The sequence below is a fragment of the Dendrobates tinctorius genome, unplaced genomic scaffold (genome assembly GCF_039654945.1).
Source record: "Dendrobates tinctorius isolate UK_male_01 unplaced genomic scaffold, ASM3965494v1 ptg000097l, whole genome shotgun sequence".
Classification (NCBI taxonomy): domain Eukaryota; kingdom Metazoa; phylum Chordata; class Amphibia; order Anura; family Dendrobatidae; genus Dendrobates; species Dendrobates tinctorius.
Genome location: NW_027361765.1, coordinates 1,168,756 through 1,195,062, shown reverse-complemented (window position 1 = coordinate 1,195,062; position 26,307 = coordinate 1,168,756). Strand labels below are relative to the sequence as shown.

The window sequence follows — 26,307 nt, the reverse complement described above, 5'->3', positions numbered from 1 at the left end:
CGCCAGATCCAACACTGGATCATGACAGTACCCCCTCCTTAATGAGGGGCCTCTGGACCCTCAAGACCACCCCTAATTAGGGAAACACCTACAGAGGGGACGCCCAGATCCTGAGTTCACCCCACCATTACCTGACACTTCAGGTTCATGACAAACACCGCTGGTATTGGCAATACATGTTCATTTTGGAGGCACCACTCATCTCCACAGCGCCGACCTGGGGAACGAGTTTATGTATGTGTATGTTTGTTTGTTATGAGCTGATCAGACTCCACAACACATTTCCAAGATGTTTTTGGTGGCACACATACACGCTCGTTCACACACAGGTCCGGACCTGAACGTTTATTACACACATTCGTTTGTCATTTTTTGGTGAACTCACTCTGGACTTGACAACAGAGGCGTCCCCCTGTGTCACCACACTCACACCCCCACTATTCACCAAGGGACACCACCCTCCAACCCTTTCACCATGAGGACTGCGCCTCCTAGGGTTGGTTAATGGCGAGGGTAGAGATTTGTCCCTACTCCCCCGCAGCACACCTGCTGCACACACCAGGAGGAGAAGGGGACCGGGAAATGGAGGAAATATACTCTCGCTGGTCGCCTCCACATGACCAGGAGGGCGGCTTCTTCGATGGCATAGAAGATATGGCGTAAACCCCACGGACTATCACACCAGTCAGCTCACCACAGGGGCGTACCCCTTCACCTCGGGGAATACCAGGCAGCTCCGTGGGGCACCATTCCTCCCACCTGCCTGGGTGCGCCCGCCTGCATGAACCAGTCCCGCTCCCCAGCAGCGACTCTAGGGGGTTTTAGTACCATAGCCGCAGGAATATGGAGGAAAATATATATACTCGCTGGTCGACTCCACACGACCAGGAGGGGGCGGCATTGAAGATTTGGCATGAGCCCCGCGGACTATACACCAATCTGCTCACTACAGGGATGTACCCCTTCACCTCGGGGAATACCAGGCAGCTCCGTGGGGCACCATTCCTCCCACCTGCCTGGGTGCGTCCCCTGTAAGAGCAAGTCCCGCTCCCCAGCAGCGACTACACACCTAGTCTGCTCACCACAGGGATGTACCCCTTCACCTCGGGGAATACCAGGCAGCTCCGTGGGGCACCATTCCTCCCACCTGCCTGGGTACCTCCCCGTGCGAGAGCAAGTCCCGCTCCCCAGCAGCGACTCTAAGGGCTTTTGCCAGACCGCAGCCGCCATTTTGGATTTCCTGGTTACCTGAGCAGAGGCCCCAGACCGTGATAACTGCTGCTGCAGCGGCTCTAAACACCTCTTGCCGCTCCTCACTGCACCTCAGTGAGGCCCGGCAGCAATTACCACAGGTCTCCACATGGCCAAAGCTCACCAGAAAAAAAAAGTAAGGGCCTGTGATAATGTCATGATCACGTGTCTCTGGACGCAGATGATACCGCAAGGTGAACCCATAACACACGTGACCCTGGATACACCGCCTCCAGTGGGGCATATTTAAATAATAAAAACGTGCAGGTGGATACGCCGCCTCCACCTGGCGAATTTAGGTATTACACGCTATACATACAATAATCAAATAATAAAGGGGGAACCTGGGAAACTTTAACAATGGTGGGCCCTGCAATAGGGAAAAGGGAATTGGAGACCTCCTGAGCTCCCCTGAGCCAGTGTCCCTGCACTCCTAACGTTCCCTATGCCGGTTTCGCACCGGGCGCCGCACGCGTACCTCAACGCCCTAGCTCGCCCTGACCCTAAACCCTCACTAGGGAATGGGTCGGTGCGGAGACTAATCCCACCACTGCACTAATAACACACATGAGGAAAGAGACAATACAGGGGAAACACCACTTAGCTTTGCTCTGTTGCGTGCGCTCCCAGCAACAGAGCCCTCCACCTGAGTGCATCTTCTCCTCCACCTGGATCCATCACCGTAACAGGATCCTTCACCTTAGTGCAGCCTTGAAGCAGAGTCCAACACCAGTTGCAGCTGCTTAGTACCAGAGTCCCAAGGAAGTGTTCAGCTGCTGACACGAAGTCGAGCATGCTTGAGTCCAGCTCAGCGGCCAAGTCCCACATGGTGAGTGCCACTCTCCATAGTCGCCACTCCACCAGCCCATGCAGACACTTCCCGCTGACACCATCACTGCGACTCCACCACGCCATGCCCTTCGTCCAGACACCATAGCTGCAACATGTCCCCCCTGGCTAAGCTGCGCAGGACTCCTCACCAGCTCCATCCGTCCTCCAGGCTCTCCAAAAACAGAGTGAACACACTCTCACAATATCACAGGCCGTGATTGCACTCCTCTAGCACACCTTTATAGGGTGTCACACCTGATACCTAATTAAGTGCACAAAAACCCAAAGTGCAATACCACAACCACCACTGGGGACAGTCAAAACACCTTTGAACTTAACCAAAGTAAAAAAAGTTCACTTTGTGCTTTTAATACCACCAGATCCAACACTGGATCATGACAACAGGCAAGTATGTGTTTCTCTGAAATACTGCAGCGCTGCAGAATCAAACATACATGGCAGAGATTGTACAGCCCCGCATACATGCGGTCCGTGGATTGGGCAGCAAGTAACAGCTGTGGGTTATAATAACTATGTGCATTGGAGGACAATGAATATTCAAGTTGTTGAGATGTTGTAATCAATGGGTTAAAAATAGAATAGAAGATATCTACCTTTGTAAAAAAAATTATTCAGCATACCTTATTCATTTATATCGGAGATCACTGAGGGCTTACGGGTCTCATGAGTGGATTGACTTGTCGGACAGCCAACTAGGCTCATTAGTTTTAAATCAATAAAAATAAGTTTTCAGGAGTCCTTTTTTTTTATAAAACTACTTATTAGTAATGAGCAAGCATGCTCATGTCCTAATCGAGTATTTTCGGTGTGCTCGAAAAAAATGCTCATGTCGCAACGGCTGTTCGACAACTGCAACACAGGCATGCAACTGCGGTGCCTCAAGCATTTTTTTCAAGCACGCCAAAAATAATTGATTAGCTCGCACATCGGTACTAAATATCTACCTGCTGAGCTCCTCGTCTACAGCTCGGTGCTTACAAACTGTGCTCCACATGATAAAACTTATTTTATTGTTAACGTTTCATGCGTAATCCCAAATATTTCCTCCAGCATAGGCACCAGAATACTAACCATCGACTCCATACAAATGCTCTCCTGCTGACCTTGAGACTAAATTTTCCATCTCCGGAGATTTTGTTCAACACTTCCTAATTATTTATGACGGCTTTACAGACATTAATAAGGTACAGACCAGTCATTTGTATCAGTGAACAGACTGAAAAAGAAAATGAAAGAATGTGATTCATATATCTGCATCACTAAACGAAGTCATATTGAAAAGAGTGAAACAAAAAAAACCATTTACTTTCACTAAATTTTCACATTGGAAATGTGGTTTACCATCAAGCAAACTTTCCTGTACCCCACGTCATATTCTCTGTTGTCTAAGCGAAGCAGCACATTTCCTTTCTGCCAGCAAATGGTTAACCTTTGAATTCTGTGTTCAATTTTAGCCCAGCGTACGTTTTTTTTCCTCTACGCCGTCTCCTCTCAGTAGCTGCAGAATTTGATTGAATTTCAGTCCTTTTTCAAAATGATAATATTTATCTGTCGCTTTCTCCGTGTTTACGTGCTGCCTTTAAGCATTATTAATCATTGGGGATGAGGGCGCTACACTTATTCTACGCGTTATTTCATAAGAAGAGCAACAGGCGAAGCTTCAGCCTTACTTTCTGCAACACACCCTTCCACATCTAATAGCTCGAGGAGAATATCGACCAATTTTTTTTCCCCTTATCTATGGACTTTAGAGCAATTTTGAGCCTTGTTTGGAGCTATGGGATCTGTTATTATGTAACGTCTTGAATATCTCAGAGGATGATGATGGTTCCCTGCTTGCCTTCATGCACTTAAGTAAAGCCAGAGAAGATAAATGAGCTACAAAGTGCCGGTTAGAAGCTCGGTGACCAAATGCATAAACAAGGTAAGTGCTTGTATGAAATGATATATTGTCGCCATAAGGATGATTAAGAGCGGGGCTGAGCGTAATAGCTGCCTTCTGGCACTTTGCTCTTCTGCATATCAGATAATGGTGTAATTCATGGTAATATAAGCCTGATAAACCATTCACAGAGCCTTTTATCAGACGATACTTCTGCATTTATTCTAACATTACTGTGATTCATACAAGGGGCTTTCACAAAAGTGATATAATGGATGGATTTATTCCAATACATTAACGACCGTATCATTTTTAGCCCCAATTTTTAGCTCTGTATACATATATGCAGTAATGTTGGCATGTGATGCAAAATATATAGTTCAAGCCTATACTTGTTTTAGTTCTTTCTTTTTTGGCCCCTTTTTTTAATCTTTGAAATATGTTAACATAATTCTAGATATATGTACAGCATATTCATGTTTGTAAGAAGATATATCAGGTTGGAGAGAAGGGAGAGCCCGACAGAAGTTTGTAAGAGCAGCACAATATGGAGAAAGGTCTACCCTCCTACTAACCAACATGGCACAAAAAATATTGGGTGGTTTCAAGAAAAAAAAAACAACATGGCACAAAAAATATTGGGTGGTTTCAATAATAAGAGCACTCAAAGGATACCCCAGATACATAGTTTGGTGTATTTAAGAGGGAAGCTCTCTCCACCCTTCAGAGCACTGATTGACAGCTGGATGATCTGTAGCTGCTTACACATTAGAAAGTCAATCACTGTAAGGAAGGCAATAAGAAGTGGGGGTCACAGTATCCTGTTGAGTCCACAAGACTCATAACATGTATGTATGTATACATGACTCATCGAGGATGTGACCAGCGTAATCTCAAAACACTCCTCTTACCCAAGCATAAACTATTTTGTGTGCAGGTTTGGTAAATAGGAGAGCTGATATAGCCCTATGCTACGGGTGTCCTTGCATTCAGCTGCAAAATCGGATGACAGATACTGTTATACTGTATATGACAAGTGTTTCGAGGCAGTTGATAACATTCGCTAAATATTCAGACTCATGATTTCCTTCACCAGTTACTTGCTTCTTGAGTTGTTGCACCAGACTTTTGAAACTCTTCTATTTCTTATACCAAGGTCTTCTGTATTTTCTTCTCTATAGTCCAGTACCAAAAAAGATGGACTTATTGAAGTCAAAATAATCCGGCCAGCTGACCACTTTCATTTTCTGGTGCAGTGATGATTTCCACTAAATTCAAGGATTATTTAAAGCTTAATATCAAACCCTTATTTACATTGGGTATGGAGAGTATTCAGGCCCCTTTAAATTTTTCACTATTTATTTCATTGCAGCCATTTGGTAAATTCAAAAAAGTTATCTTTTTTCTCATTAATGTACACTCTGCACCCCATCTTGATTGAAAAAAAACCCCAAAATGTAGACATTTTTTATTATAAAAGAAAAACTGAAATATCACATCAGCATAAGTATTCAGACCCTTTGCTCAGACACTCATATTTACCATATTTTTCGGACTATAAGATGCACTTTTTCCCAAAAATTTTTTGGGGAAAGTGGGGGTGTGTCTTATAGGCAGCAGGAGTGAGGCAATTCTGTGGCGATCCAACGCTGCAGAGTGATTATGACACTCCCTTCCCAGGCTGGTGCAGCAGATTCGGCGGTGCTCTGTGGTGCTGGGGCTGCGCTGGCATCTTGTGAAAGCCCAGAGGCCCCGCAAATCCATTCCTATGATATGGTGGCCTCCAGGAAAATGGCCGTCCGAGGCTCAGATTGAGATCTCAATAGCGAGATCTCATCTCCCAAGATTTCGGGATGAGACCTCCATCTGAGCATGTGCCACCCCTGGCGGCCATTTTCCCAGAGGCCACTGCATTGCAGCAATGGATATGTGGGGCCTCCGCGCATTCACAAGATGCCGGCACAGCCCCCCCACTGCAGAGCACTGCTGAACCTTGTGCACCAGCCTGAGTTGTGATTTCCCAGAGGCCACCACATCGCAGCAATGGATATGCGGGGCCTCCGGGCTTTGACAAGATGCTGGCTGGCACAGCCCCCAAACTGCAGAGTACTGCCGAACCTTGTGCACCAGCCTGTAATGGGATTCATATCCATTGAACAACCCCTGTTACCATACTCCACCATCACTTCTTATTTCCCCTGGTAAGCTGAATTTGGACTGTAAGATGGACCCCCATTTGACACATTAATTTTTTCCCTATTTTCCTTCTGAAAATTTGGGATGCGTCTTATGGTCCGGTGCATCTTATCGTCCGAAAAATATGGTAAGTCATATGCTGTCCAGTTCCTTGTGATCCTCCTTGAGATGGTTCTACTCCTTCATTGCAGTCTAGCTGTGTTTAATGAAACTGAAAGGCCTTGATTTATAAAGGCATACAGCTGTCACAGCTCAAAGTGCATGTCAGACCAACTGAAAATCATGAGAGCAAAGGAATTGGCCAAGGAGCTGAGAGACAGAATTGTGGCAAGGCACAGATCTGGTCAAGGTTATAAAATAATTTCTGCAGTACTCAAGGTTCCTAAGAGCACAGGTCTTCCTAGACCTGGCCGTCCAGCCAAACTGAGCAATCGTGGGAGAAGACGAAGACGAAGAGAAGAAGAGAATCGTGGGTGAGAGAGGTAAAGAAGAACCCCAAGATCACTGTGACTGAGTTCCACAGATGCAGTAGGGAGATGGGAGAAAGTTCCACAATGTCAACTATTACTGCAGCTCTCCACCAGTCAGGTCTTTATGGCAGAGTGGCCCGACGGAAGCCTCTCCTCTGTGCAAGACATATGAAAGCCTGCATAGAGTTTGCTGAAAAAAACACATGAAGGACTCCCAGAAATAAGATTCTCTGGTCTGATGAGATGAACATAGAACTTTTTGGTGATAATTCTAAGCAGTATGTGTGGAGAAAACTAGGCAATGCTCATCACCTGCTCAATACAATCCCAACAGTGAAACATTGTGATGGCAGCATCATGCTATGGGGGTGTTTTTCAGCTGCCGAGACAGGACGACTGGCCGAAGGTTCACCTTCCAACAAGACAATGACCCTAAGCACACAGCTAAAATAACAAAGGAGTGGCTTCAGGACAACTCTGTAACCATTCTTGACTGGCCCAGCCAGAGCCCTGACCTAAACCCAATTGAGCATCTCTGGAGAGACCATTAAATGGCTCTCCATCAACATTTCCCATCCAATCTGACGGAACTGGAGACGATCTGCAAGGAAGAATGTCATGTGATATTTCAGTTTCTCCTTTTTAATAAATTTGCAAAAATGTCTACATTTCTGTTTTTTTTAGTCAAGATGGGGTGCAGAGTGTACATTAATGAGAAAAAATGAACTTTTTGAATTTACCAAATGGCTGCAATGAAACAAAGAGTGAAAAATATAAAGGGGTCTGAATACTTTCCTTACCCACTGTAAATTATGTCCAACTAAAAACAAGATATCAGCACACATTTTCTACACCCTAACAATATTACATTTTCAATGAGTAATTTAGCTGTTATATTTAACCTCCAGCAAGTGGTAAGGGAACGATCATTGCAAAAATATTTAAAAGGGACCTGTACTTTCATCATATTCTGTATAGATCAGTAGGATGGGCACATACAATAAACTTTGTAATATACAGTATATGAAAAGAGAATTCTGCTTCTTTTTTCATTTATAAGCCACTTATCCTCTCCCGAACTCACCATCCGTTCAGTAAAATATAGCTCAACTCAGTCTTGCTCAAGACAATACAGACTGCCAGAACAATAAGGTGTCAGGTAACAAATCCTCTTTTACTCTTTTGAGAGGGGATGAGGGAGAAGGAGTCGTCAGCAGAATGAAAAATCAGAGACACAGATCAGGCTGAACTTTCTAACAAATCCTTTAACTCACCACAGAGCTTGACTCACATCTACACTGCTCAGGACTGCAGTATAATTTTCTCCAAACCTCTGCTGCTTCTGTCTGTGTGCCATCTCAAAAATAAGAAAAGGTATCCCTCTCTGTGTGCTATGCTGTGCATGGGATACAGCATAACAGCTAGTCTTCTCCCATTAGTACAGACTCAATTGCAAATTAACAAATACATTATTTTGAAATGTGTTTTGAAAGTCCAGGTAATGGTGTTTAAATCTCAAACTTTGTGATCCTGTGACCTGTCTGTTTTTTCCAATAAAAGATGTTATGTCATGGTAAATTTCATTGATTCATTGTCTGCCCCTAACTTTATAATTATACAGTTTATGATTGTCCACAAGCTTCACATGACAGGTCTACAGATAATCTAGAGATAATTTATTTTAGGTTGGGGTGATCTCGGCTGTGCAATTTGCTTGTATGTCTTTTTTGTGGATTTGTCTAGGAAAACTAGTGAATCAAGTATTTATATTTATTGTCTCCTATTTATTATTAATGGTTAAAGTAAGTTTAGTAAGGAATTTGATTTTAACACAAAAGCTCACTCTTTTAACCCTTGGTGAATTTGACTAAATTCACTTTTAGATATGAAAAGTCCCCAATTCTTACTAGAAATAACTCTTGACAGATGGGTCTTCAAAAAGTGTTTATTTTGGCTGAGTGTGTTGTTTGTCTTTTGTGTTTGGTATTTTCCCCCTCTTTCTTATGTAGAGATGAGTGGATTGATAAGCAGGACTCTGGTCCATCGACAAAGGTCAGTTGACTCTGGCTACTGGATGGGAGCCTCATGAATCTCTTTCCTTCTGGGATACCCAGTTGGGCTTTTAATTATCCAATCAGTCATGATATAATCATTGTGACAATATGCACAGATGTCATCATACCAGCCTGCCTAATCAAAAGCCACATTCAAGATCATGGAGCTTAAGAGATATTTTAGCCACCCATCTAGCGGCCAAAGTCTACTGACCTAGCCAATTGACGGGAGTCCAACGAAGCCATCAACCCATCTCTAACTTCATCCCCTGGGAGATGGTGGGGGATAGTGGAATGATTGATAGTCAATACTTGGGTTTTATGTATGGCTGAAAAAATAAAAGTAAGCTTTGAAATCCTTTTATCAGTTGCAACTTGCACATGTAGTCTAAAGGCCCCGTTACACATAACGATGTCCCAGCAATCCCACCAATGATCCGACATGGATGGGATCGCTGGGACATCGTTAGGCTGATCGCTGGTGAGCTGTCACATAGACAGCCCCAGCGATCAGGACCAGCGAACAAGCTGTTTTCCAATGTAAACAGCGGGTATCCAAGAGCCGCCAGGCTCTTAGATACCCGCTGTTTACCCTGGAAACCAGAGTGCATGCTGGTTTCCAAGGTAAACAGTGGGTAACCAAGAGCTGCGCGGCTCTTAGATACCCGCTATTTACATTGGAAAGCAGCATCCAGCATCGCTGATTGCTGGTCTGTCGCTGCCACACGCAGCGATGCGCGCTGGCCAGCGGAAGACCAATGATCAGAAAACGGCACAAGACGTTCGAGCACGATCAGCGATACCCGGCAGGGGGGCGGTCGCTGATGCGTGCCACACACAGTGATATCGCTGTGGCGTCACAAAATCAGCGATCTCACTGGCAATATCGCTGTGTGTGACAGGGCCTTAACATCAGAGTGATAAAGCACAACATTTATGCTGTTTACACAATGTTATGTAACAGTAAGTTTGAAAATACTGTACCTTTTAACTTGTGTGGTGCTTAAAAGTCTGTGAACGCTTCAGAATTACAATATCTAATATATAAAGCTCAATGTGTGTGTGTATGTATGTGTGTATGCATGTGTGTATGTCCGGGATTGGCATCTGCACCGTCGCAGCTACAGCCACAAAATTTTGCACAGTCACACGTCTGGACCCGAAGAGTGTCATAGGCTATGTTGTGAGGTGAAATTTTAACCCTGCACGTTCCAATTCACCAAACAAGTTTGCCCCTATGTACATAATGGGGAAAAAGTGTATGTATGTATGTCCGGGATTGGCATCTGCACCGTCGCAGCTACAGCCACAAAATTTTGCACAGTCACACGTCTGGACCCCGAGAGCGTCATAGGCTATGTTGTGAGGCAAATTTTAACCCCGTGCATTCCAATTCACCAAACAAGTTTTCCTATTATTCTTATCATTTCTATGGTGTTATCATCCTTCTGTAAAGCTGGAAATAACACAATTTATTACCGTGCCAACACAGACCACCCTCTGACACAGACTGCAGGGGGAGCCCAGTATCACACAGGATAGGATTAGATGCACAGCTCAGCAGTCAGTATCACGCAGGATAGTATTAGATACATGGCTCAGCAGTCAGTATCACACAGGAGAGGATTAGACACATGGCTCAGCAGTCAGTATCACACAGGATAGGATTAGATACACAGTTCAGCAGTCAGTATCACACAGGATAGGATAAGATACACAGCTCAGCAGTCAGTATCACACAGGATAGAAATAGATACACGGCTCAGCAGACAGTATCACACAGGATAGGATTAGATTTACAGCTCAGCAGTCAGTATCACACAGGATAGGATTAGATACATGGCTCAGCAGGCGGTATCACACTGGATAGGATTAGATACACAGCTCAGCAATCAGTATCACACAGGATAGGATTAGATACACGGCTCAGGAGACGGTATCACACAGGATAGGATTAGACACACAGCTCAGCAGTCATTATCACACAGAATAGGATTAGATACGCAGCTCAGCAGTCAGTATCACACAGGATAGGAATAGATACATGGCTCAGTAGACAGTATCACACAGGATAGGATTAGATACACAGCTCAGCATACAGTATCACACAGAATAGTAATAGATACACATCTCAGCAGACAGTATCACACAGAAAAGGATTAGATACACGGCTCTGCAGTCAGTAACACACATGATAGGATTAGGTTCACGGCTCAGCAGTCAGTATCACACAGGATAGGGTTAGATACACGGCTCAGCAGACAGTATCACACAGGATAGGATTAGATACACGGCTCAGCAGTCAGTATCACACAGGATAGGATTAGATACATGGCTGAGCAGTCAGTAACACACGATAGAATTAGATACACAGCTCAGCAGAAAGTATCACACAGGAGAGAATTAGGTACACAACTCAGCAGACATTATCACACAGGATAGGGTTACATACACAGCTCAGAAACAGGATGTGCCAAAGGAGAAGATATTTTCATTCCAAGAATTCCACTCATTCCATCTGATTTGTTTTTTTTTATTTTAAACGCCTCCAGTTTCCAGTTCAACTGCTATTTGCAATGTCCATTAACAATGAACAGGGACAGTCCTTGAAAGTAGTAGGGATCGATTTAAGTAGTAGGGATCGATTTTGCAATCTCCATGCTTTTCTCATGGTCAACTTTACGTGGTCTGTTCAAGAGTTGGAACTGCCAAAAATCTGTTCATCTTTGCACCGGAAGGAAAAACCAAAAATGTTGTTTATCAAAAGGCTCTTGAATGAGTTGAAAATAAAATACTATCAATACTTGGGTAATTGTTTAGTTAATTTGTGTTGCAAATCTGTAGTGTTGAATATATGATGTGAAATGTTTTTATGTGCACTATAATCATTATAATTTGTTATAACTAACTACAGTTGGTTACTATGCCCAGGTAACGCCGGGCTCTTCAGCTAGTATATGTATAAATTTCGACTATGAAAATATGATTTTCATAAAAATCAATAAACTGAATGAAATCAAAGAAATGAAACAAAAATATTAGACTACGTCTTTTTTTAAGAAAATAACCCAATATCTCATGTCTGTGAGCAAATAATTGGAAGGTGAAAATAGAGTCTGGTGTTTTGAATCAATGAGATAACAATCAGGTGTGTATATGCAATCTGTTTTATTTAAAGAACAGGATTCTATCAAAGTGTGACCTTCGCAACATATTTGTGTATTATGCGTACTATGACACAAACAAAACAGAATTGTGAAGACCTCAAAAGGAGAGTTGTTGATGCTCATCAGGCTGGAAAAAAATACAAAATTATCTCTAAAGACTTTGGACTTCACCAATCCACAAACATATTGTGAACAAATAGAGCATATTCAATTACATTTATTACATTCCACAGGATTGGCTTTCCAATAAAGATCACCCCAAGTGCAAGGAGCTTAATAGTCTGCAAGGTCACAAGGGAAATCAAGGTAGCCTTTAGCCCCTTTCCTACATTAGACGTACTTTTCCGCCCATGTGACCTGGGACCTAAGTCCCATGGATGGAATAGTACATCATGCCCTTTAATGCGACATTGCGACTTAAGTCGCTGTGATCGAAATTAAAATGCAGACGCCATCTTACCTCAGGATAGATGGCCTCGGCATCCCGGGCTGTCTCTGCCCTGGCCCGCACCTCTGTGAGCTGTGATTGGCTCTTCAATTCAGAACAGCCAATCACAGTGCTTCTCATTGTTTCAGCCAATCGGATTGGCTGAAACAACGAGGTACTAGGTTAGGATCGAGTACCGATGTACTCGATCCTAGGACCAGTGCCTGGCAATGCCAGGCACCGGAGAAAAGCCCCCAGATTGGCGCGATCGCTGATCTAATCGATCGCGCCAATTGCAGTGCACAGCGGCGGAATATCGACGCTGTGCCCTGCCAGTACTGGCCCGGATCGGTGCTGTAATAGCACCGATCCTAGGTCAGAGCCTAGGACAGGCCCAGCAGGGCCTGCAGGAAGTGGCTGGCGCGATTGATTAGATCGGCGATCGCGCCAACCACAGGGCACAGCTGCGGTCACTCTGTGACCGCTCTGTGCCCTGCTGGTGACCTGGCCATGACCTGCCTAGGAATCGGAGCTTTGAGCTCCGATCCTAGGCAGTTGCCATGGTCACCAGGCAGAGCAGGGATTGGTGGGATCGATGTAATCATTCGATCCCACCAAAGACAGGTCACAGCAGCGATGTGACCGCTCTGTGACCTGTGCCTGACCTGCCTCTGACCTGTCTGACATCTCTGCAGGGGTCCTCACTCTTGGCTGAGGATTCCTGCAGAGAGGTCAGACGCAAGAGCTCCTGTGCTGGGTATTGTGGTGCCACAGCTTGTGGCATCACAATCCCTGCAGAAGAAAGAAGAGAGAAGAAAGAACACTACAACTGTAAGTGTTAATTGATCCCTGATCCCCTGCCCAATATATCTTCACCCCCCAACTATCTTCATCCCCCATCCCCCTTCCACCCCCCTTCACCCCCCTTTTACCCCCCTTTTGCGACACCTCTGTGCGCAGCCGCCGAGCGTTGATCGGTGATGCAGTTCACTGATCAACACTCGTGCTTGCTTTTTTCACTCAGCCCCCTTTGCGCCACCTCCTCCTACACATCCCGCAGCCACAAAACTTTGATAAGTGATGCGCATCACTTATCAGAGCTTGTGCCTGCCTTTTTTCATTTTTTAAACCCCTTTTTGTACCACCTAACTACAATCCTAACTGTTGATCCCTGCCCAATCTCTCTTCATCCACACCAAATCCCCCCTTCCCCCTCTTTTTACCCCTCTCCATCACCAACTTTTGCGCCGCCTCCGTTCACAGCCGCCGAGCCTTGACTGGTGACGCAGTTCATCAATCAACACTCGTGTTTGCTTTTTTCACTCAGCCCCCTTGCACCACCTCCCCCTACACATCCCGCAGCCGCAAAACTTTGATAAGTGACGCGCATCACTTATCAGAGCTTGTGCCTGCCATTTTTCATTTTTTTCATCCCTTTTTGTGCCACCTAACTACAATCCTAACTGTTGATCCCTGCCCAATCTCTCTTCATCCACACCAATCCCCCCTTCACCCCCCTTTTACCCCCTCCAACCCCCCTTTTGCGCCACCTCTGTTCGCAGCTGCCGAGCCTTGATTGGTGACACAGTTCACCAATCAACACTCGTGCCCACTTTTTTCACTCAGCCCCCTTTGCGCCACCTCTGCATACACATCCTGCAGCCACAAAACTTTGATAAGTGACACACATCACTTATCAGAGCTTGTGCCTGCCGTTTTTCTTTTTTTTCACCCCTTTTTGTTCCACCTAACTACAACCCTAACTGTTGATCCCTGCCTGATCTCTGTTCATCCACCCCAATCCCCCAGCCCCCTCTTTTTACCCCCTTTGTGAAGTTTCCGTGTGCACATTGAGCAGCTGCCGAATTTTGATAAGTGACGCAATTCACTTATCAAAGCTTGTGCCGGTCTGTTTTCCATTTTTCTTTTTCACCTCCCCCCTTTGAGCCACCCCTGTGCACACATCCAGCAGCCACTAAATTTTGATAAGTGACGCCGTTCACTTATCATATCTAGGGCCTGCTGTTTAAGACTTTTTTTCACACGTATTTTGCTCCCCATTTCCTTTTAGCTTTTTCTTACAGGATAGTGTGCGCCAATCACTATCCCCCCCACACATACACAGTTGTAAATAAAGTACACCCAAGCACCATATTTGCACAAAAAAATTTCCCGTCCATCACGTTCTTCCCAACAACGCTATTCAATGGAGGAGGCATATTCTTACCTTGCGTCCGACACTGATAGCGAGGATGAGGATCCCACTTTTCTTTATTTTTCGGATTCTTCATCCTCTTCTTCTTCCTCTTCGCCCTCCTCATCTTCCTCCTCGGGTCCTGCGAACCACCATGCAGACGCTCCAGGACAGAAGATAAGGCAGCGCCCACCATGCCCGCAGCTGATTCAGCAGACCCTGTGTGGACCTCGCCCCCCGAAAATTACGAGCCACTGATTCCTGATTTTGTGGCAGAATCAGGAATCAAGTTTGACACCACCGGCCTCAGAGGAATTGACTTTTTCAAAGTCTTTTTCTCTGAGGATTTTGTTAACCTCATGGTGGAGCAAACTAATTTGTATGCTCGGCAATTTTAACTGGTCTCCTGTGGACGCAGTTGAAATGATGCAGTTTTGGAGCCTGGTCCTCCACATGGGTATCCTGAAAAAGCCTGAAATTCGGCAAAGTTGGAGTGTTAATGTTTTATACAACACTCCACTGTTCCGAATGGTCATGGTCCAGACACATTTTCAGGCCATCCATAAGTTCCTGCATTATAACGATAATGCACAGTGTCCCGCACGAGATGACCCCAACTTTGACCGTCTGTTCAAAGTTCGGCCGGTCATCGAACACTTCAACAAAAAGTTTGCTGAAGTGTAAGTGCCCCAAAGGGACATCTGCGTGGATGAGTCCTTGGTTCATTTTAAGGGCAGGCTCGGATTCAATCAATACCTGCCCAGTAAGAGGGCCAGGTTCGGAATCAAACTCTATATGCTGTGTGAGAGTACCTCAGGGTACACCCACAGGTTTAGAGTGTACGAAGGAAAGGACACCAGGATTGAACCCCCTGAGTGTCCTGTCCTGGGAGTGAGTGGGAAAATTGTGTGGGATTTGGTGCACTCACTGCTGGATAAAGGTTATCACCTCTACACTGATAACTTTTATGCCAGCGTCCCACTCTACAAATCCCTCTCTGCGCGAGGTACAGCAGCTTGCGGTACTGTCCGCAAAAATCAGAGAGGCCTCCCGAAGATGCTACTTGGGCGGATGCTCCGAAAAGGTGAGAGCAGGGCCCAATGTAGCGACCCCCTGCTGGTGGTCAAGTACAAGGACAAGAGGGATGTCCTTCTCTTTACCACCATATACGGTGATGGCAGCGCCCTCAGCACTGTACGGGGTACCTCTGCACAGGTCAGCAAACCTGAATGAGTGCTGGGGTATAATAAAAACATGGGGGGCGTTGATCGCTCCGATCAACTCCTCCAACCGTACAATGCTTTGAGAAAGGCCAAGGTGTGGTACAAAAAGCTGGCCATGCACATCGTCCAATTGGCAATGCTCAACGCATTCCTGCTGTCACAATGTGCATGCCACACCGATACATCATACCTTGAGTTCCAGGAGGTAGTGGTTAAGGCCCTGATGTTTGGCACTCTGAAAGGAACGGGCCCCAGAACTTCCGGAACTGAAGGTGCTCATATTGTACCAGGTAAGCATTTCCTGGGGGAGGTCCTGCAATCTGCAAAAAGAGGTAAATCGCAAAAAAGTTGCCGAGTGTGTTACAAAAACAGAATACGCAAGGACACCATTAATCAATGCGACACCTTCCCTGAAAAACCTGGCCTCTGTATGAAGGATTGCTTCAAATTGTTCCACACCTCAATGCACTACTAAATTACTTTACCGGAAACATTAGATTAGTTGGGGCACATCTAGATAAGTTCCTTGGGGTCTAGTTTCCAAAACAATGTCACGTGTGGGTTTTTTTGCTATTTAGGCACATCAGGGGCTTTGCAAATGGAAAATGACGCCCGCAGACCATTCCATCTAAGTCTGCATTCCAAAACGTCACTCCCTTCTGATCCCCGACGTATGCCTAAACAGTTTTTTCCCACATATGGGGACCAGCGTACTCAGGACAAATTGGACAACAACTTTTGGGGTCCAATTTCTCCTGTTACCCTTGAGAAAAATAAAAATTGGGGACTAAACGATAATTTTTGTGGGCATAAAATAGGATTTTTTATTTTCTCGCCTGGGCAATATAAACTTTAGTGAAACACTTGGGGGTTCAAAGTTCTCACCACATATCTAGATAAGTTCCTTATGGGGTCTAGTTTCCAAAATGGGGTCACTTGTGGGGGGTTTCTACTGTTTAACCACATCAGAGGCTCTGCAAACGGAACATGATGCCCGCAGACCATTCCATCAAAGTCTGCATTCCAAAGCGTCACTTCTTCCCTTCTGATCCCCGATGTGTGCCCAAACAGTAGTTTTCTCCCACAAATGGGGTACCAACGTACTCAGGACAAATTGGACAACAACTTTTGGGGTCCAATTTCTCCTGTTACTCTTGGGAAAATTAAAAATTGGGGACTAAACGATAATTTTTGTGGGCATAAAATAGGATTTTTTATTTTCACGCCTGGGCAGTATAAACTTTAATGAAACACTTGGGGGTTCAAAGTTCTCACCACATATCTAGATAAGTTCCTTATGGGGTCTAATTTCCAAAATGGGGTCACTGGGGGGGTTTCTACTGTTTAACCACATCAGGGGCTCTGCAAACGGAACATGACGCCCGCAGACCATGCCATCAAAGTCTGCATTCCAAAGCGTCACTTCTTCCCTTCTGAGCCCCGACATGTGCCCAAACAGTAGTTTTCTCCCACATATGAGGTACCAACGTGCTCAGGACAAATTGGTCAACAACTTTTGGGGTCCAATTTCTCCTGTTACCCTTGGGAAAATTAAAAATTGGGGACTAAACGATCATTTTTGTGAGCTCAAAATAGGATTTTTTATTTTCACGCCTGGGCAGTATAAACTTTAGTTAAACACTTGGGGGTTCAAAGTTCTCACCACATATCTAGATAAGTTCCTTAGGGGGTCTAGTTTCCAAAATGGGGTCACTTGTGGGGGGTTGCCACTGTTTGGGCACAACGGGGGGATCGTCAAACGCAACATGGCGTCCGATCTCAATTCAAGCCAATTTAAGGTTGAAAAAGTCAAACGGTACTGCTTCCCTTCTGAGCCCTGCCGTGCGCCAAAACAGTGGTCCCCCCACATATAGGGTATCAGCATACACAGGACAAATTGGACAACAACTTTTGGGGTCCAATTTCTCCTGGTACCTTTGAGAGAATAAAAAATTGGGGACTAAACGATCATGTTTGTGGAAAAAATATGATTTTTTATTTTCACACCCGGGTGTTATAAACTACTGTGAAGCCCTTGGGGCTTCAAAGAGCTCACTACACATCTAGATAAGTTCCTTAGGGGGTCTAGTTTCCAAATGGGGTCACTTGTGGGTGGTTGCCACTGTTTGTGCACATCGTGGGCTCGTCAAATGCAACATGGCGTCCGATCTCAATTCCAGCCAATTTTAGGTTGAAAAAGTCAAACGGCGCTGCTTCCCTTCCGAGCCCTGCCATGCGCCAAGACAGTGGTCCCCGCCACATTTTGGGTATCAATGTTCTCAGGATAATCTGTACAACAACTTTTGGGGTCCAATTTCTCCTGTTACCCTTGGGAAAATAAAAAATTGGGGACTAAACAATCATGTTTGTGAAAAAAATATGATTTTTTATTTTCATGCCCGGGCGTTATAAATTCCAGTGAAGCCCTTGGGGGTTCAAAGTGCTCACCACACATCTAGATAAGTTCCTTAGGGGGTCTAGTTTCCAAAATGGGGTCACTTGTGGGGGGTTTCCACTCTTTGGGCACATCGGGGGCTCGTCAAACGCAACATGGCATCCAATCTGAATTCCAGCCAATTTTAGGTTGAAAAAGTCAAACTGCGCTGATTCCCTTCAAAGCCCTGCCGTGCGCCCAAACAGTGGTCCCCCCCACATATAGGATATCAGCGTACTCAGGACAAATTGATCAACAACTTTTGTGGTCCAATTTCTCCTGTTACCCTTGGGAAAATAAAAAAATTGTTGCTAACAGATCATTTTTGTGACTAAAAAGTTAAATGTTAATTTTTTCCTTCCATGTTGCTTCTGCTCCCGTTAAGTACCTGAAGGGTTAATAATCTTCTTGAATGTAGTTTTGAGTAGCTTGAGGGGTGCAGTTTTTAGAATGCTGTCACTTTTGGGTATTTTCTTCCATATAGACCCCTCAAAGTGACTTCAAATGTGAGGTGGTCCCTAAAAAAATGGTTTTGTAAATTTTGTTGCAAAAATGAGAAATCGCTGGTCAACTTTTAACCCTTATAACTTCCTAACAAAAAAAATTTTTTTTTCCAAAATTGTGCTGATGTAAAGTAGACATGTGAGAAATGTTATTTATTAACTATTTTGTGTCACATAACTCTCTGGTTTAAGGGCATAAAAATTCAAAGTTTGAAAATTTCAAAATTTTCAAAATTTTCGCCATATTTCCATTTTTTCATAAATAAACACAAGTTATAGTGAAGAAATTTTACCACTAAAGTGAATCGCCTAGATCCGTTGAAGTGTTCCAGAGTTATTACCTCATAAAGGGACAGTGGTCAGAATTGTAAAAATTGGCCCAGGAATTAACGTGCAAACCACCCTTGGGAGTGAAGGGGTTAAGGAACTAAAAGCCTCTCTCACATTAGATAATGTTAATATTCATCAAGAGTCCACCATCAGGATGACACTGAACAACAATCATGTGCATGGCAGGATTGCAAAAAGAAAGCTAATGAAAGCATCAGTTCATGTAAAGAATGTGCCTACAACTGTGAACCTTTGGTTTTCTTTTTAGTATGGAGGAAACAACAAATAGTACAGAGTAACTGTAAACTTCAGTGTGCATAACTATTCAAACCCCTAAAATTAGTACTTTTAGAGCCTCCTTTTGAGGAAATTACAGCTGAAAGTCGCTTTGGATAAGTCTCTATGAGGTTTCCACATCTTGCCACTGGGATTTTTGACCATTCCTCAAGGCAAAACTACTTCAGCTCCTTCAAGTTAGATGGTTTCCTTTTGATGAACAGTAATCTTGAAGTCTGGCCATGAATTCTCAGTTAGATTAAGGTCTAGGCCTTGACTAGGCCACTCAAGAACATTTAGACTTTTCATCTTAAACCACTTGAATGTTGCTTTAGACCAAGACCAAGGAGATTTCCAAACAAGTCAGGGACCAAGTTGTTGAGAAGTACAAGTCAGGGTTGGATTATTAAAAAACATAAAAATCTTTGATGATTCCCCAGAGCACCATCAAATCCATTAATGTCAAATTGAAAGAACATGGTAACACAGCAAACCTGCCAAGAGAGAGACTCCCATCAAAACTCTCAGCCCTGGCAAGAAGGGCATTGATCAGAGAGGCGGCAGAGAGACCAAAAGTAACCCTAAAGGTGCTGCAGAGTTCCCAAGCAGAGACTTGAGTATCTGACCATACGTCAATAAGCCGTACACTCCATAGAGATAGCCTTTATGGAATAGTGGGCAGAAAATATCCTTTACTTCCAAAAAACTGCAAGGTTCATTTTGAGTTTGCCAAAATACATGTGAGACACTCCCTAAATGTATGGAGGATGGTGCTGTGGTCAGATGAGACCAAGAAGACATCCCCAAAGTGAAACATGGTGGTGGCAGCATCATGCTGTGGGGATGTAGCAGGGACGGGGAAAATGATCCGAGTCGAGGGGAAGATGGAGGGTGAAAAATCTATTTATATATTTGCCTTGTAATGTTTTAATTTCCTGTTCTGTCCAGAAGTCAACGGATCCCAGAATTCCAATTGGAGGAAGTTCACCAACCGCCATATTGGGACACCCAAGTGATGGGTGTCTCAATATGGAAACTGCTGCTGGTACCAACCTATTGCGCGGTACCACCAGCGGAACACTGTCGCACCACACACACACACACACACTCACTCTATATGACGTATGCATCACACACACACCCACACACACACTAATACTCACACTCATACACTCACACACTCACGCAGCCTCTTGTGCGGTACCACCAGCGGAACCTAGTCGCACTGCGCCTGCGTGAATTCCGCGCAGGTGCAGTGAATCATTCAGCTGATCCCGGTGGCAGATGCGCAACGTGTCTACAGGCAGAGGAAGCCGGTCACATTAAAGGGGTTTTCCCACGAACAAAAGTTCATTTTAAAAATTGTCTGTGTCTGACCGTGTATGGAGCATACCACATCTCTTGGGCAGGGGAGGAAGCAAAGGACAATACTGACATTACAGCAGGGAATCACAGAGGATTCATTTTGTGAGGTAAAATATTTCACTGTTTTTAAACAATATTTTACCTCAAAAAATGTATCCTCTGCGATGATCTGCTGTAATGTCAGTATTGTCTTTTGCTTCCTCCCCTGCCCAGGAGCTGTGGTATGTTCTGTACATGGTCAGACACAGGAGTGAGAGAGACAGAGCACAGGGGGAGACAGCTCAAACGTGACAGCACATGAGGGGAGAACACAGCACAGGGAGGAGAGAGGCAGCAAACAAGGGGGATAGCACATGGAGTAGACAGGTCAAAGAAGAGAGCACAGACAGGGGAAGTCAGCACATGGGGAAAGAGAGAGTGGATAGGTGGGTGAGCACATGGGAGGGAGATTCTCAATGCCGCAAAGCCTGCTCCCATCGTGACCTTACCGCCCTCCCGATGCGATAGCATCGAGCCTCCATCTAGTACAGTGATGTTCTTGAGTAAAACCTGTTTCAGTCTCTCAGTGATTTGAGAGCATCACACATAAATCCAATTGCAAAAATATTTACACACAGGTTGTAATGTAACAAAAGTAAAAAGCCAAGGGGTCGAATACTTTTACAAGCCACTGTTACATTTGTTCAGTATGCTTTTTTTCATTGTATGCTTACTTTATTTAAAAAAAAAAAAAAAAAAAAAAAATATATATATATATATATATATATATATAGATAACTGTGCTAGCATACAGCTACAGTAGTATTTGACATAGGTATTGAATATCTCTGTACTTGTAATGATGATCAAGGAATGATAGAACTTGATACTTAGCCTTTATAGCTACTTTATACTGTTATGATATTTGTTTGACATTTGTTTGTTGCTTGTGTAGAATATTCAAACTTCACAATTTTAACAAAATTTACAACAGAATTCTGGCACATTTTGCTCCATTTTCAGTTGTGTGGAAAAGTGTTTGCCCCCTTCTTTTGCATGTTTGTCACAATTAAATGTCTTAAATCACCAAAAAAATTAAATCTAATATATAAAGCTCAAGTGTGTGCATGTATGTATGTGTGTATGTTCAGGATTGGCATCCGCACCATCGCAGCTGCAGCCACAAAATTTGGCACAGTCACACGTCTGGACCCCGAGAGTGTCCTAGGCTATGTTGTGAGGCGAAATTTTAACCCCGCGAGTTCCAATTCACCAAACAATTTTGCCCCTATCTACATAATGGGGAAAGTGTGTGTGTATCAAGCCCCGCCCCTCATTATGATGTCATAATGGTTGCCATGGCGACGCTGATGTCATCAGAGGTTGCAAGCCCCACCGCTCATTATGATGTCTTAATGGATGACTATGGGATGGAGGATGTGTGATGGGTATTTGGGCACTGGACTATGGGATGGAGGATATGTATGACTGGTATATGGGCACGGGACTATGGGATGGAGGATGTGTGATGGGTATATGGGCACTGGACTATGGGATGGAGGATATGTATGACGGGTATATGGGCACGGGACTATGTGATGGAGGATATGTATGATGGGTATATGGGCATGGGACTATGAGATGAAGGATGTGTGATGGGTATATGGGCAGTCGACTATGGGATGGCCAATATGTATGATGGGTATATGGGCATGGGACTATGGGATGGAGGATGTGTGATGGGTATATGGGCATGGGACTATGGGATGGAGGATGCGTGATGGGTATATGGGCACTCGACTATGGGATGGAGGATATGTATGATGGGTCTATGGGCACGGGACTATGGGATGGAGGATAATTATAATTTGCTATAACTAACCACAGTTAGTTACTATGCCCGGGCAGCGCCAGGGTCATCAGCTAGTATTAGATAAAATCTAAACATTTAAATATTAGGTAAAGATAAAACAAGTAATCACAAAATGCATTTTTTAAGTGAAGATCAATATTATTAAGGGAAAAGAAATCCAAACCTACAGGGCCCTGTGTGAAAAAGTGATTCCCACCCCTTAAAACATATATTAACAGTGGTTTATCACATCTTTGTAAAGCTGAGTTCAATTTTCCTAGCCACACACAGGCCTGATTACTGCCACACCTGTTCCCAATCAAGAAATTACTTAAACAGGATCTGCCTGACAAAGTGAAATAGACCAAAAGATCAAAAAAAATCATGAAGAAATCCAAAGAAATTCTGGAACAAATGATAAACAAAGAAATGTGAAAAATCCAGAATTATGTGTTTTGCATCCTAAATGAGTGGGTAATAAGTGTAGACAAGACATAAATAAGAGGACTGTTGGGTGTCTTTCTGCAAAAGAACACAGGTTTTCACAACTTTCTAGGTTCACACACTGAAGCAACGACACAATGACTGAACTAAATTAGCATTCAAACACTGCCCTGTCACTACGCAAATGTCCTTTTTGGATCAGTATTAAATATACTTGCACTGCTTATTACAATGACTTGGACTTGTACTTACAGAGAACAACCATCACTCATTCAGTGAATGGACTTTCAGGCTTGATCCAAACATTAAAATTAGAAATGATTGAATCATTTGTAATTCAAATTCCTTGGGTTGGATGAATTTTTCCAGGAATCAGAAACTGCACATCCTCCAGTTGCCCTGAAAGATGTAACACTCTGAGATCCTCTAGGACTGTATCCAAAACCTTTCATTTTTTCAACACAATAACAGCTGTATTGATGTCAAAATGTCTTCACAATAGAAAAAGATGGTAATGGTAGTAACAAACAACCCATTTAATAACACAGTACCTTGACAAAGTTTTTTTTTTTTTTTTTTTTTTAAATTAAAAACAGTCCAAAAATTATCCATCTTTGTATTTGTGACCAAGAAGTTTGTTCTACTTTGAACAATGACTCAAAATGATGCTATCACTGTTAGACGCAAAATCATCCTGCTGTGACTGAGACAAGTAACAGTGGGAAAAATAAGTATTTGATACACTGCCGATTTTGCTGGTTTTCCCACCTACAAAAAATGGAGAGGTCTGTAATTTTCATTGTGGGTACACTTCAATTGTGAGAGACAGACTCTAAAACAATCCAGAAAATCACATTGTATGATTTTTACATAATTAATTAGCATTTTATTGCATGAAATTAGTATTTAATACAATAGAAAAAACAGAACTTAATATTTGGTACCGAAACCTTTGTTTGCAATTATAGAGGTTAGCCGTTTACTGTAGTTTTTGACAAAGTTTGCACACACTGCAGCAGCGATTTTGGCCCACTCCTTCATACAGATCTTATCCAGATATTTCAGATTTCAGGGCTGTCACCTGGCAACATTGAGTTTCAGCTCCCTCCAAAGATTTTCTATTGGCTTCAGGTCTGGAGACTGGCTTGGCCACTCCAGGACCTTGAAATGCTTCTTATGGAGCTACTCTTTAGTTGCCCTGGCTGTGTGTTTCGGGTCATTGTAACCCAGCCATGACCCATCTTTAATGCTCTTACTGAGGGAAGGAGGTTGTTCACCAAAATCTCATGATACATGACCCTCTCCATCCTCCCTTTAATACGGTGTCCCCATAGCTAACAAACACTTTCAAAGTATGATGTGTCCCTCCACCATGCTTGATAGTTGGGCCGGACGGTGTTCTTAAGGTTGTACTCATCTTTCTTTTTCCTCCAAACATGGAGAGTGGAGTTTTTTTGGTCTTATCGGACCACATGACCTTCTGCCATGTCTCTTCTGGATCATCCAGATGGTCATTGAAGAATTTAAAATGGGTCTGGACATGTGCTGGTGTGAGCAGGGGCACCTTGCGTGCCCTGCAGGATTTTAATCTATGAAGGCGTAGTGTGTTACTAATGGTAATGTTTGAGTCTGTGGTCCCAGCTCTCTTCAGGTTATTGTGGTAAATTTGAATGTGGTCATTCCTCCCTTGTAGTTCTGAGCTGATTCAAGACCTTTCTCAAAATTATTACTATTTATTTACTTATATAGCACCATTGATTCCATGGTGCTGTACATGAAAATGGGTTACATACAAAGTACAGATGTCACTTTCAGTAAACAAGCTAACGATGATAGACTGGTAGAGAGGGAAGAGGACCTACACTTACAGGCTTACATTCTACAGGATGTTGGGGAAGGACGGTCGGTTGCAGTAGCTCCGCTGGTGTTGAGGTGGCAGTGTGGTCTTTGCAGGTTTTAAGCTTTCTTGAAGAGATGGGTTTTCAGGTTCCATCTGAAGGATTCGAATGTGGTGGATAATCAGACGTGTTGGGGCACAGAATTCCAGAGGATGGGAGATGCTCAAGAGAAGTTTTGGAGGCGATTTGGCGAGAAACGAATAAGTGTGGAGTAGAGTAAGAGGTCTTGCGAAGACCAGAGATTACGTGAGAGTATATAATGGCAGATTAGTTCATAGATGTAAGGAGGAGGAGAAATGTTATGGATGGCTTTTTAGGTCAATGTTAATAGTTTGAACTGGATATGCTCAGTAATTGGGAGCCAATGAAAGGATTTGCAAAGGGGGGAAGCAGAGGAGAGAGATGAACTAGTCGGGCAGCAGAGTTAATGATGGACTGGAGAGGTGCGAGAGTGTAACCAGGTAGGCCACAGGGGAGAATGTTGCAGTAGTCAAGGCGGAAGATGCTGAAAGCATTCACAAGCATTTTAGTAGATTAAGGGTTAAGGAAAAGATGGATTCTGGAACTAGTTTTGAGCTGAAGGCGACAGGAGGTGGCGAGAGCTTAGATGAGTGATGTGAAGGACAAGGCAGAGTCAAGAGTTACTCTGAGGCAGCAGATTTCCTGTACAGGGGAAGGTATGATGTCATTTATTGTGATAGATCAGGTAAGGAAGATAAGTGAGATGGAGGAAAGATATTGAGTTCAGTTTTGTCCACATTGAGCTTGAGGAAGCAAGAGGAGAAGAAAGAATATATGGCTGATACTCCTGGATTCTGAACAGCAGAGAGATGATGTCTGGGCCAGAGAGGTATATCTGAGTGTCATCAGCATACAGATGATGCTGAAAGCCATGAGACTTTGGGAGTTTTCCCAAGCCAATGGTATAGATGGAGAAGAGAAGGGATCCTAGGACAGAGCCTTAATGGACTCCAAAAGAGAGAAGGCAGGATGAGAAGGTAGTATGGGAGTAGGAGACACTAAGTGTGCAGTTGGAATGGTATGAGGAAATCCAGGATAGTGCAAGGTCTTTGACGCCCAAGGTAGAGTTGATGTGTAGTAGGTGGCATGGCAGTAGTCAACTGTGTACAAGACATAGGACAGGTCTAAACGGAAGAGTATAGAGAATTGTCTGTTGGCTTTGGCTGTAAGTCATTAGTAATTTTGGTCAGGGCAGTTTCAATAGAATGGTGGGCACAGAAGCCAAATTCTAGGTTGTTGAAGAGCGATTGAAATGAGAAGTTGGAAGAAAGGTCAGCGCGTGCATGCTGCTCAGTTTGGAAGCGAATAAGAGCAGTGATATGGGGCGATAGCTGGACATAGCGGTTGGGGGATGGCATTTTTGTGGATAGGTGTCATTATGGCATGTTTGAAAGCAGAAGGAAAGGTAACAGAAGTTAGTGTTAGGTTGAATAGATGGGTTAGTGATGAGATAAGTGGCGGTGAGGTTGGGAAGGTGGTGGGACGGGAT

At 43.9% G+C, this 26,307-nt stretch overlaps 1 protein-coding gene across 2 annotated transcripts in view; it reads left to right on the top strand.

Annotated features, from left to right (window-relative positions):
* Positions 1-3,471: 3,471 nt before the first annotated feature.
* LOC141098892 (proto-oncogene Mas-like) overlaps positions 3,472-26,307 on the top strand; it is a 140,237-nt gene continuing 117,401 nt past the window's right edge. For both annotated transcript variants that reach the window (XM_073586860.1, XM_073586861.1), the window contains exon 1: positions 3,472-4,027. The gene's annotated coding sequence lies outside the window, so the exon portion shown is untranslated. The remainder of the gene's footprint in view (positions 4,028-26,307) is intronic.